The sequence below is a fragment of the Poeciliopsis prolifica genome, unplaced genomic scaffold (assembly GCF_027474105.1).
Source record: "Poeciliopsis prolifica strain line A6 unplaced genomic scaffold, Auburn_PproV2 SCAFFOLD038, whole genome shotgun sequence".
NCBI lineage: Eukaryota > Metazoa > Chordata > Actinopteri > Cyprinodontiformes > Poeciliidae > Poeciliopsis > Poeciliopsis prolifica.
In genome coordinates, this window is record NW_026562413.1 from 1,816,716 (window position 1) to 1,828,142 (window position 11,427).

Genomic DNA, 11,427 nt, shown 5'->3' on the forward strand with positions numbered 1-11,427 from the left:
ATCAATCACTCCCGTCCCTTTTGAGTTTTGGAGTCATGACTCCAAAACTCAAGAATTGGAGGATGCACTTCACTGCAGTGAAGCAAATCACATTATTATTTTATCATTTTGGAAGCAGAGGGATTATTGTTGGGTAGTACTCAGTTATATTCACTTGAGTTTTTGAAGAAAATGTACTTTTAGAAGTGCTGTACTTTTTTACTTTTACTTGAGTAATTTTATTCTGAAATATTTCAGTAAAATATATTCTACACACTGAACGAAAAAGTTTTGAACCAGACACACACCTGCAGTTTTCATTAAAGTTTAATAAGTTTTTTATTGAGTGAAATTGATTTGGGAACATTTTAATTGATTGATTTGATTTATGATTATTTTCTTCCTTCAAATACCAAAATTTCCACTAAACGTTATATTTTGTCCCATTTCATATGTAATTTTTAAATATGAAATGATTGATCCTGAAAAACAGCGTCATCCCAGATCATGACACTACCACCGCCATGTTTGACTGTAGGTATGTTGCTAATTTACCGAAATTCTTAAAGGTGATCTACTCCTTTAACAAATTTTACTGTTATGATGAAACGTGCTGATGTTTCTGCTTAATCAGTAACACATCCTCCTACATGCTAACGTTAATTAGCTTCACCTGCAGCTTTTTATTTGTGTTCAGGTCAAGTGGGTGATATTGGTTTTCTGCAGCTGCAGTCTGAATTGTGCATGTCAGTAGTTTAGCTTGTCTTCTACACTCCAGCAGAAAACGTTTAAATCCTTGGGTAGAGTACTGGTTTGATTGGTCTCCAGGATACTGGATTCAGAAAAAAAAAATAAAATAAAATTCTTTAAATCTTTCATCTCTGAACTCTAAATGAAGCTTGAGATATTTTTTATTGCCAGGGTTTTTAATAATTTAGGCTATGGGGAATCATTTCAAATTTTACACCTTTATGTTAGAAACAAACAAATCTGTCAGGGGGAACTATGAAAAGCTGCAATGACCATGTCTGTTCACTCTTGGTCAAACATTTTGCTGAATTAACTCTTGATTTAATTGCAGCATTCAATCTTCCTTTGTGTCTAGCAGGAGGCCACATCTTCACTTGATTATATCTTTACTGTCTGCCCAGGTAAAATTCTTCAAATCTCTCAAACTTCAAGGTCATCTTCTTTTCCACTTTTAAGTGACCCCATCAGATTTAGTTCTGGAAACTGGGTTGGTCATTAAACAATTTTCATTTTCTTCAAGTGAACCCACTGTTTTGGTGATTTTGATGTTTTTCTATTGTTTTTTTTAAACCTTTCAACGTTTTGTTTCAACACAAACCTTAGTTACATCTGAAAAGCAACAACCCCACATCAGCAGCTGGAAAGACTTTTCGCTTTTTTTTTTTTTTTACTTTTGGACATTTGCTATGATGTGTGACCATGGTAACAAGGTATTGTTTTTACAACCAGGAACTGATAATTAGTTCAGAAGGTCAAATAATATCTGAACATCTTCATGGATCCTCTTCTGCATCCATGAAGAGGAGACTTCATGAATGCAGAGAGAAGAAGGAAGTTAGAACTAACTCTTGTAGCTGGAAAGAGATTTAAAAAGCAGTAGTAAAAGCAAATGAGGTGGATTAGCAGTGGTTTCCAACAGCTGATGGTGTCACCCAGGACATGTTATTGTGAAATATTGTCTCTGCTATCAGAATATTGAGCTGTCAGCTTGTCATTTCATAAAATTGTCATGTAACAATAAGCTGCAGTCAGAGGCCTCTTTAGATATGTTGCAAGACTGACTGCTACAGGAGATTGTTCCTGCTAATAGAATTATTATTATCCATGATTCTGGAGATAGTTGAATGAGTTGCAACAGGATTTAACTTCCTTTTGGGATAAATAAAGTGGAAATGAGCACACATGTGGTGCATAGTTGATGGATGGACGAAATTATTAAATGATTGTCTTCATTGTCTTTTGTACAGATTTGCTTTATATTAAAATACTTATGTCAACAATTTCCACTGTAACTGATGGCTGAACTACAGAGGAATAAATTCTGAAATTAAACCAAATATATCTTCCAAAAAACTTCTGCAACCAGGTTTTCATTCAAACAGATGTTGGTTACATATCAGCCACATTACAGGCTGGAAAAGTTTGGGAAATATTTATAATTGTTTCAGTTTTCTTTGTCTCAAAAATTACATTTTAAGAGAGTTTTGTTCACTTCTGCAACTTTCATCTGTTTCCAATGTTTGATGATGTAGAAGTTTTATCTCAGACAGACATTTCACCCAGAGAAAACACATTTCAAAAAGTAGAACTTGCATATTTTCTAAGTGTAAATGCTGTAGTATTACCAATCAAATGCACCACTTGTTTGGTCTGAAGAAGTTTAACTCATTTAATCGTGATTTTAGAAATGGAAATTAATTTAAACACAGGGAGTTGGAAGACTGGACAATACGGAAATGAAAACATTTGACCTTTAGAGTCAGAGACATGCATGGTTGATGCACTTCTGCATGCGTCTGCTGGGGGCGTGAGCGGCGCTGCCAGCCTTACGGTCCGTGTTATAATGGCATCTTTCGTTTAGCATAAATTAAAAAAAAAAGCTAAGAGGGTGGGAACAGTGTTACCTCACCGACCCACGTGGGGGTGTGGTCTTCCTCTGGACGCAGCTATATGAATTTGGACAAACGAGACATTGAGTCACTTTGGGAGACATCGCTGGTGGAGATGCAGCTGTCCGGAGCGTGAGGGCGGCTCCAAGCCCCGCGTCAGCAGCGGGGAGGACCGGAGCTGTGGACGCGGAGGATGGACCCGTCAGGAGCATAAATGGACTGCGCCGGCGGGGACGTCACGATGCGTCGTCGCCACAAAGCGCATGAACGCGCTCATTTGGCTCCCAGCATGCCGCACACCCGGAGGGACCGCCGCTTACAAGGAGGACCCCCTAAAAGCCCGCCCTGGAGCCCCCGAGGAGGAGGTAAGACCTGCTTCCTGTTTAAAAACACAATTTCTCTAAACTCTGACCTCGTCTGGATATAATACATATATATTTTTAAAAGGCTGCAGCTGCGCTTTATGTGTTCCGAGCTGAGCTAAATAAAATTAAAAAAAATCTGTGTGTCGTTTATTATTTTTGGCTCCGGATGTGGATCAGGTGAAGATTTACTGAATAAGTCTGATCCGGAATTTGTTTCCAGGGAAGCGGGTTTGTGCTGAGATGAGTTAGAGATGCATGCACGGTGCGCAGCAGCAGCAGCAGCATCTGAGATAAAGACTCCGAGCATCATGTGATGTCAGCAGCAAGAGACGTGCAGCTTCACTTGTGGCTGCAAACACGTTTGTTTTGGAGATCTGCGGCTTCAACGCAACACAGTTATTAAAGGATAACCGCAACAAATAGCGCCACAGGACGCAACTATCCTCATTTGCGCCACGTTTAGCAAATCTTTAGAAATCCACATGAAAGAAATCCGGTTATTTACTTTAGATGCTGTTGTACTTGCATCTATCCATGCAAAACTGACTCAGGATCTGCCATGCGCTCTCTTATTACTGTTTCGAGTGTTACATAAGTCCATGATGCACCATTGAGACACATGTGACAGTTTTTATTGTGCATCTCAACTTCACAGCGGGAGTTTTCCTAGATTTATGAGCCTCATGCTGCATAGAGTTTGTCCTGTTTGCTGCTGCGACCTTTCACAGCGTTTTGCTAATGCATTCGTCCTATTCTGCATACCAAGAGTTGCCTACATCACGAACAGGTGAAGAAATTTAAGGCATGATTTTGGTTTGTGCTTCCAGGAGCAGCAGGACTTCCTACAGATTATGGAGGGCTCTTACGTAAGGCCTGTTTAATCTCTGGAAGTTCAAGCTCACTTCTGCTGTACTTTTATTTTTTGTATATAAATGTCAACTTAAAATGTAATTTAAGAATAAGTTTAGAGTGAAGCTTTGCTTATTTCCCATCAGTTTTGAGATAATTTTAGGTTATTTTTTTGTTAGTGTATTTTTGCTTAATCACAAACAACATTTTACGCAAATAAAGAAAACCAGGGACTTAAATCGATCATTCCATGTATAAATATGCGATTTCCGCCGTGAAATTTCTCTTGAAGTCCAAAGACGGGCAAAGAATCCAGATTTTGGCAGCTGAGCCATGCGCTGTGACGCACAGCATGTTTGAGATGAAGAAGGGGCCCGTCGCTGTGAGTCTGCAGCTGCAGCAGCAGCAGCAGCATCTGCAGAGTCACGGAAGCTGCAGAGCGATACAACCTGCTCAGCTTTCACCAGAGTTCCCATCATCCCACGAGATTTACCCCGAAACCCAGAAATCCACGTGGATGAAGCCATGTGCAACTTCATATTTGCTAAATCATTTTTTTTCTTAATAATTGTTGTTTTTTAGAACTGAAGATCAACGCATCCTTCAGATCTCCAGGTGAACACATGATTGACAGACATTTCCACAATCCCGCTGCACTATGGCGCAAACTTTTCAGAAATGAGGCGCTGGCAGAACTTCAGTCTGGAAATGTTCGCTAAATCCGGTCGGGATCGTTTCTATCGCTGCCAGAAAAACTAAAACCTTTACATTTATCCAAATAAAAGACACGGGAAACACTTTATCACACTATACCGCGTTACTGGTCTGTTATAGAATCAAAGGAAATCAAATATATATATATAAGAATTGACAAAAAGGTTGATCAAAAACAAATCTACGTCGCTTTTTGTCAAATCTAGAAATAGACAACGCCAGATAAATAAGAACGCTACAAAGCGTGTAGTCAAATACATGTATGAAAATAATCATTTTAAAAACATAGAAAATTCATGAAAAACTTCACTGGAGTACTATTTAAAAAAATGAGTGATTGTCTGAGTGAATAAAAACCTTAAGAGTACGTCATGGCCTGGAGACGTGACGCAGAGAAATGATCTGCAGCAATGGCTGTTTCTGGCAAAAACCCAAACACTGATTGAAGGGAAGCATCTGCAAAATAAACCATGTTCCCCCTTCACATATATATATATATATATATATATATATATATATATATATATATATATATATATATATATATATATATATATTTAATGTTTTCAGTTGGTATCCTGCAGCATTTTGCTGCTCAGCCTGTGGTTGATGTGTAGAGATGGGATCAGTGGCCTGTTTTCGCCATACTGTGAAGAAAGAATAATTATTTCTGTGATAATGTAGCGTGTTAATTAGGCTTCTCATCTCCTCCACTTCAACCCGGAAGAAAGCTAATTAATAAAAAAAAAAGACTGTTTTCTAAATGCTTTAAAAAAAAGTACTGATTCTCTCTCACATTGAAAAAAAAAATACAATGAATATATTTTTTTAGTTTTATGGAAACATATCGAGTTCATCACATCATACAAAAATTCAGATAATTTTCTTTACTTCCAAAAATCACTTTAACATGTTTGACACTTTAGTTTTTTAATTCTAATTTCTTAAAATTACTGTAAACTAGTACATTTGGAAGTTATTCAACATAGTGTGTAATGCTTATTATTTCTATATTATTATAAGCACAGATTTACACTTCCTGTAGAATTAGAGCATTTTTTTAAATTTATGTAAATTGTTCCCCTTTGTGTTGCTGCTTCATCCACTTCCTCATTAAAATGTTGCTGTTTTTTTTTTTTTTTTATAATCAGATTTTTACTGGATGGCTTTGCTTTAAATTGCAATAAAATTCAAATTTCACTTGCATGACATTTAATTGCTTAGAGGATGTATTTTCTCAGCAGCTTCTCCTTGTGAATCTATAGAGATGCTTCTTTTTCCCTTGTTAAAACAATTTCACAGGGATGCGTTTATCACCATGTGATCAGTCGTCTGTGTTAAAACTCCACATATATAACGTGTCACTATTACTGTCTTAATTTACACCTCTGCCTGCTGGTTGGCACATATTCCAGAGTAAATTAGTTTTGTTTTGGTAAATTATTCCTGATGTCTTCTGCTTTTTGTTGCCGTTTGTCCTTCCAGGAGCATCCAGAGGTTTCTGTCGCGCGTTCGTTGCTGCAGGCCTGAGGGGTTGTCTGTTATCTTTGGTTATCTAGCTGTATGAGTGACGTACATTCTTCATAAAGCTAGATAACCGAAAGTAACAAGAATCCCATTACACGCCTGCACAGGAAGAAGGAAAACGGCGCAGGAATTGAGCCCAGAGAGCAGCGGATCGGGCTGGAGGTGGACGGCAGCTGCTGCTAAACCAATGATGTGAAGGTATGATGCTGCGTTACATAAGGGCCGATTTTACCGAGAGGTGTGCGCTGTGGGTGAAAAGACAATAACTGGGATTAAAAAGAGCAAACACACACTGTGGGTTAGCATCTGTGTGCTCATTTCTTTTTATAAAAGGTTAAATTCAAACTAAATAACTCATGAGTGATTTCAAACCTCACGGATTCACTGATCTGGAAACATATGTTAAAAATAGAGTCACTCAGATGAGAAGGTAATCAGAACACAGTTTATTTTGGAAAATTGAGATGAAACATTACAAAAATCACAAAAGTAAGAGTCAGATTCAGAGAAATATTAAAACATTTTTAGTTTCAAGTATCATTTAACATTTCAGGAATGTTTTAAAACACAACCTTACAAATCCTCATTTTAGAGCCTAATCACAGAGATTATTCTTTTCAGATTAATTAATCGTCTCATTCAGGAACAAAAATAAATACAGATATTTCAACTTGATATGTTTCCAGAAAACTCCCAGAAAACATGGCATGTATGTTTTTGAATAGAGTTTTTATATTTTATACAGTTGAAGACAGTCAATACGAGATATTTTTTACTTTGAACAATCTTCCACGGTGGCTTTTTAAATCTTGCTTTTTTTTCCCTCAACATGAAATTGATTTTGTATTTGAAATAGTTTTTCAAATGTAACATGGAAATGGGCCTGTCCTTCTGCTACAATAAAACTATGATGGTAAAAATCAAATTTCTTTAACTCAGAAAACAAAACAAGCAATTATTCCCACTGGTGCCTTAAGAAACCCACCCCCAAAAAAACTATTTCAATTTAAATATGTAATTTAAAAGTATTTTTATTCTGATATACAGCATTAAGCAGAAAGATAAACATCTACCAACATGTTTATTGAGAAAAATATGAACAATTTCTGCGATTCTACTTTTTGTAAGCTGACAGAGAGCTGTAATAGCTTTGATACGGCTCTCTGCTCAGGGCGTTTTTCTGCATAGGGGTGGCATGAAAGCTCAGGAACAAAAACATCGTCATTAGTTCAACCGTTTATTGTCATGTTCAGTCAGTAGGAAGTGGGCAGCCCTCATCTTGGGTAGGTAATATCCAATTTAAAGTGCAACTCTATTTCAGTATTTTTTTTAACTTTAATATTGGTGTCTATAGGCTATTGGTTGGTCTTTCCTTTTAAATACTTTCTTTCATCAACAAAACTAAGAAACTACCTTCTAAATTTCAGTATTTGATCAGCTTAAATTATTTAAAAACTACTGTTACATTTATCAAAACACATAAACAGCAACATCAGTGATTTATTTTGCATCAGGATAACCTTAAACAAAGGCAAACATAAAAATGGTAAAATACACAGTCAAGTGAAAAAGGAGGAGCTTGTTCCACTGACTGAGTGTAACTCTCTCCAGCAACAGGTGTGGGAGGGGAGGGTGTGTGCTTCTGTGCTCCATCAAGTTAGTCGATTTTTTCTCGTTAAACAGTGGACGTTTGTTTTTGAAGCCCTGGCCTTTATAAAGCCTCACACTGGTAACTTGCAGGGTATCTTTCTGCATTTAGCAGATTCATGCATGTTTCAGCCTCCTGTACATACAGGCCGTGTGTTTACACATTCACCCCCTCACCACCCCCACATGAATATTAATCCAAACTCATCAGGGTTTGGCTTCTTTTATGGTAGCCTTCATAAAAGCACATAATGAGACTGCAGCTCTTGTTGGGTTTCAGAGAGCGCGTCCTGCAGAGGCAGAGGTGGAGACAAAACAAAGACCACCGCCAAAAGGCAATTAGCAGCACTTTGCCTCGTTTGGAGCATCTCCACTCCACTGTAAGCCTTTTTTTTTTTGCAGGTGATTTTGTGGAATCAAGAAAATACAACAAAGGGACATCTAAATAACAAAAGAACAGAAGAAACTCGGAAGGCGCCATTAAAATCGCATCAAAAAGAAACAAACTCTTTATCAATTACGTGACCCTTCAGGCACATTTTGACCACAATTCCTCCCGATTTTAAGCTTTTAGAGGGTCACACTAAATGGTGTTAACTGGTGAGAGTAAGAGAACGGACATCACTCGGCATGCTATACGGTTTATCCAGCTGCTATATAAAACACGTATCAGTGCTTGATTAGCAGACCAAGTCTGAGTATTTTTATCAGTGTAAAACTGAGATTTAAGCTCCTAATGAAGCAGGTTATAATCCGTTTTCTGTTGACCAGACTGTACTTTCCTCCTCCCCCCTCATTCATTTAATTTCATTCTTTGTGTTTTTTTTTCCCCAGCTCAGATTCTCAGATGGTTGGCTCTGATTTGTATGCATTTGCATAATGAATGTCATTTGCATGCTCAGGGGCAGACCATACCATGAGAACGGCTGTGTTGGTTGTTTGTGTGAATGTGTGTGTTTGCTCATGCATGGGGCACTGTGTGTACATTTGGACATTTTATTTAATTTTTTTTAATGAACAGACCGACGTGTGGAGTTGTGTTTTCCTCCTGAGACTTTGTTTTTTTTTTCTGTGCCATGTTTGTGAGCGGGAGACTTCCTCCTGAATGTCCATGTAGGGCGGCAATGTGACGATCATGCCTCCTTCTCCTCCCCCCTTCGCCGTCTTGGTAGTGATGCATCAACTAGAAGAAGGAAAATAAAAAGCTCCTTCCTCGATCCCATAATCCTCCTCGTCTCTGACCCCTCCCTCGCCAGTTTGTCCTCCTCTCCTGCATGGCAAGTCACAGTCCCGCCACCATCTTAGGTGCTAAGACTGGCACAAAATGGCAGCTGAACGGGGAACGTGAACAAGCTGGAGCTGCACCTTCCCCCACTTCACGTATGCCCTCATCCTTTCCGTGCCATTGGTCGCCTCTAGACGGTGTTAATTACTGCCGGCGTGTTAATTGCAGAGACCGCCGCCCCCCCAGAGACGTGCAGGAAGGGATGAGATAGGAGAAAACCGTGCAGCCAGCCAGCCGGCGGCGTCTTAATGTCGAAGAGGTGGCATTTTTAAGGGCAACTGCGCCGCTTTCCGCCATGCCCGTCGTCTCGCTGCAGCTGATCGGGATTCTAACGGCGATGCCCGGGAAAAGTCTCGTTAATTAAACTGTTTCAGTGTTTTTAATTACAAAAGACTTGCAATTAGCACAACCAGCAGTATTTCTGCATGTGGAGCTTTTAATTCCAGATGAGCGTGCCGGCATCTTGATTTGATGAAATAGAGAGAAAAAAACTAAAAACAAGCTATACCCTCCCACATGAAAGCGGGGAGCCATAATTAGCAACACAGCGGCGTTCATAAATCTCCACTTGTAATCAGACTTAGCTGTGTTCTCACATGAGAAATGCGTTTTAGCTTAAACCTTTGTAGCATCAGGTTTTACGAAGAAACTGCGACACGTTTTGGCACAAATCTGACTACCAAATTTATGCAAGGATGAAAAAAATCCCAGTATGCACTGTAAAAATGACTTGGTTGGCCTATAGAGTGTTTGACCTCCAATTACTTTCAGTTTTCAAACCCATTTTTAAATTAAACTAAAAAAGCTATGAATTCATTAAGTTATGGAAGGGTTTACACATGGAAAACAACACAATGGATGGATGAAAACCAGACGAGTCGCTGGCTGGATGGAGGGATAGGCAGCAACACGGATGGAGAGACAGACGTATGGATGAAAGAATAGATAAATATAACTTTTACAGAGCAAAAGTGACTAAAGTTCAGATATAGAAATATGTTGCCATTATATCCAAAAATATCCAGAAATCAAATTCCAGAATGGGGCAATATGAGATTCTCATTCTAATTATAAACAAAAATGTGACCTAATAAAACGGAAAAACACTCTACTGTTCTTATGACTGATTTTAAAAAGTGCAAAACGATTGCTGATTGATCAGCTGATTGTTATTTTCAGCTGATCACCTATAATCGATTCATTATTCTTATTTATTGACTCAAACAAAAATACTTGACAAATTTAGTGGTATAGTTTCCTTCTGATGATCCAGAATATAAACATTTTTATATGCTAATAAAACATGGAGTTTAACAAGCTATTAGTTGGTTAATTAGTCTAATCTGCTTACAGTCACAGAAACATTTCCAAGATGACTAGAAATGTGCAGCAACAGGTGTGGGTGGGGCAGTGGACCCTAAAACAGTAGAAACGATATGATGAGAAATATTTTAAATCCTCGTCATGATGCCAGTATCTGCCCGCCTGCTGCTGCACACAGAAATATTTACATTTATATAAGAAGCAGCATTTCTTCATGTATTTACATATAAACATTCATATTGTCCCACTTTTAAAAATGAACTTAAATTTCTCTTAGTAGAGGAAAACAATGTATGGGTTTGTAATTCTTATGAATAGGTTATGAAATGTAATTTTGTATTTTAATAGATATTACATTTAGCCTAAAATGACTTTAATCTTTAATTATCTGCTATTGGGTTACATTTAAATCTACAGCGTTGGGAAACATTAAGAGGCCACTTAAAACGATCATTTTCTCTGAGTTTACTCTTTAAGGTTTATGTTTTAGTAAAATGAACATTGTTCTTTTATTCTATGAACTACTGACAAAATGTCTCTGAAAATACAAGCTAAAATTTTATATCCATTGATAAATGGTGAAAATAACAAAAAGATGCAGTGCTTTCAGACCTCATAATGCAAATAAAACAAGTTAATGTTCATTTAGAAACAACAATACTAATGTTTCAACTCAGGAAGAGTTCAGAGATCAATATTTGGTGGAATAACCAGGAGGTTTTCAAAAGGTTCAATGCAATGGGCCCTTTATTTTTGTAGATACAGGATAAATTAAGTCACAACAGCAGCAACTAAAGTCACTAATCTTGTTTTTAACCTCATTTACTTTTATTTACTTTAGTTTTAACTGCATATGGGTACAGAAGACCTTTAAGTTTTTAATGTTCTAAGTATTTTTATGTATTAGAGTCCTATATGGGAGGAAGAGATTATGAAAATTAATAGTTTCCTTTCTATCTACACTGCAAAACGCAAAATTTTACCAAATATTTTTAAATTAGTCTCTAGTGCAAATTATCTTATTACACTTTAATGCATACAAAACTAATGTAAAAACAACTTATCAGAAAGATATAGAAGCTTATTTTAAGGAAATAAT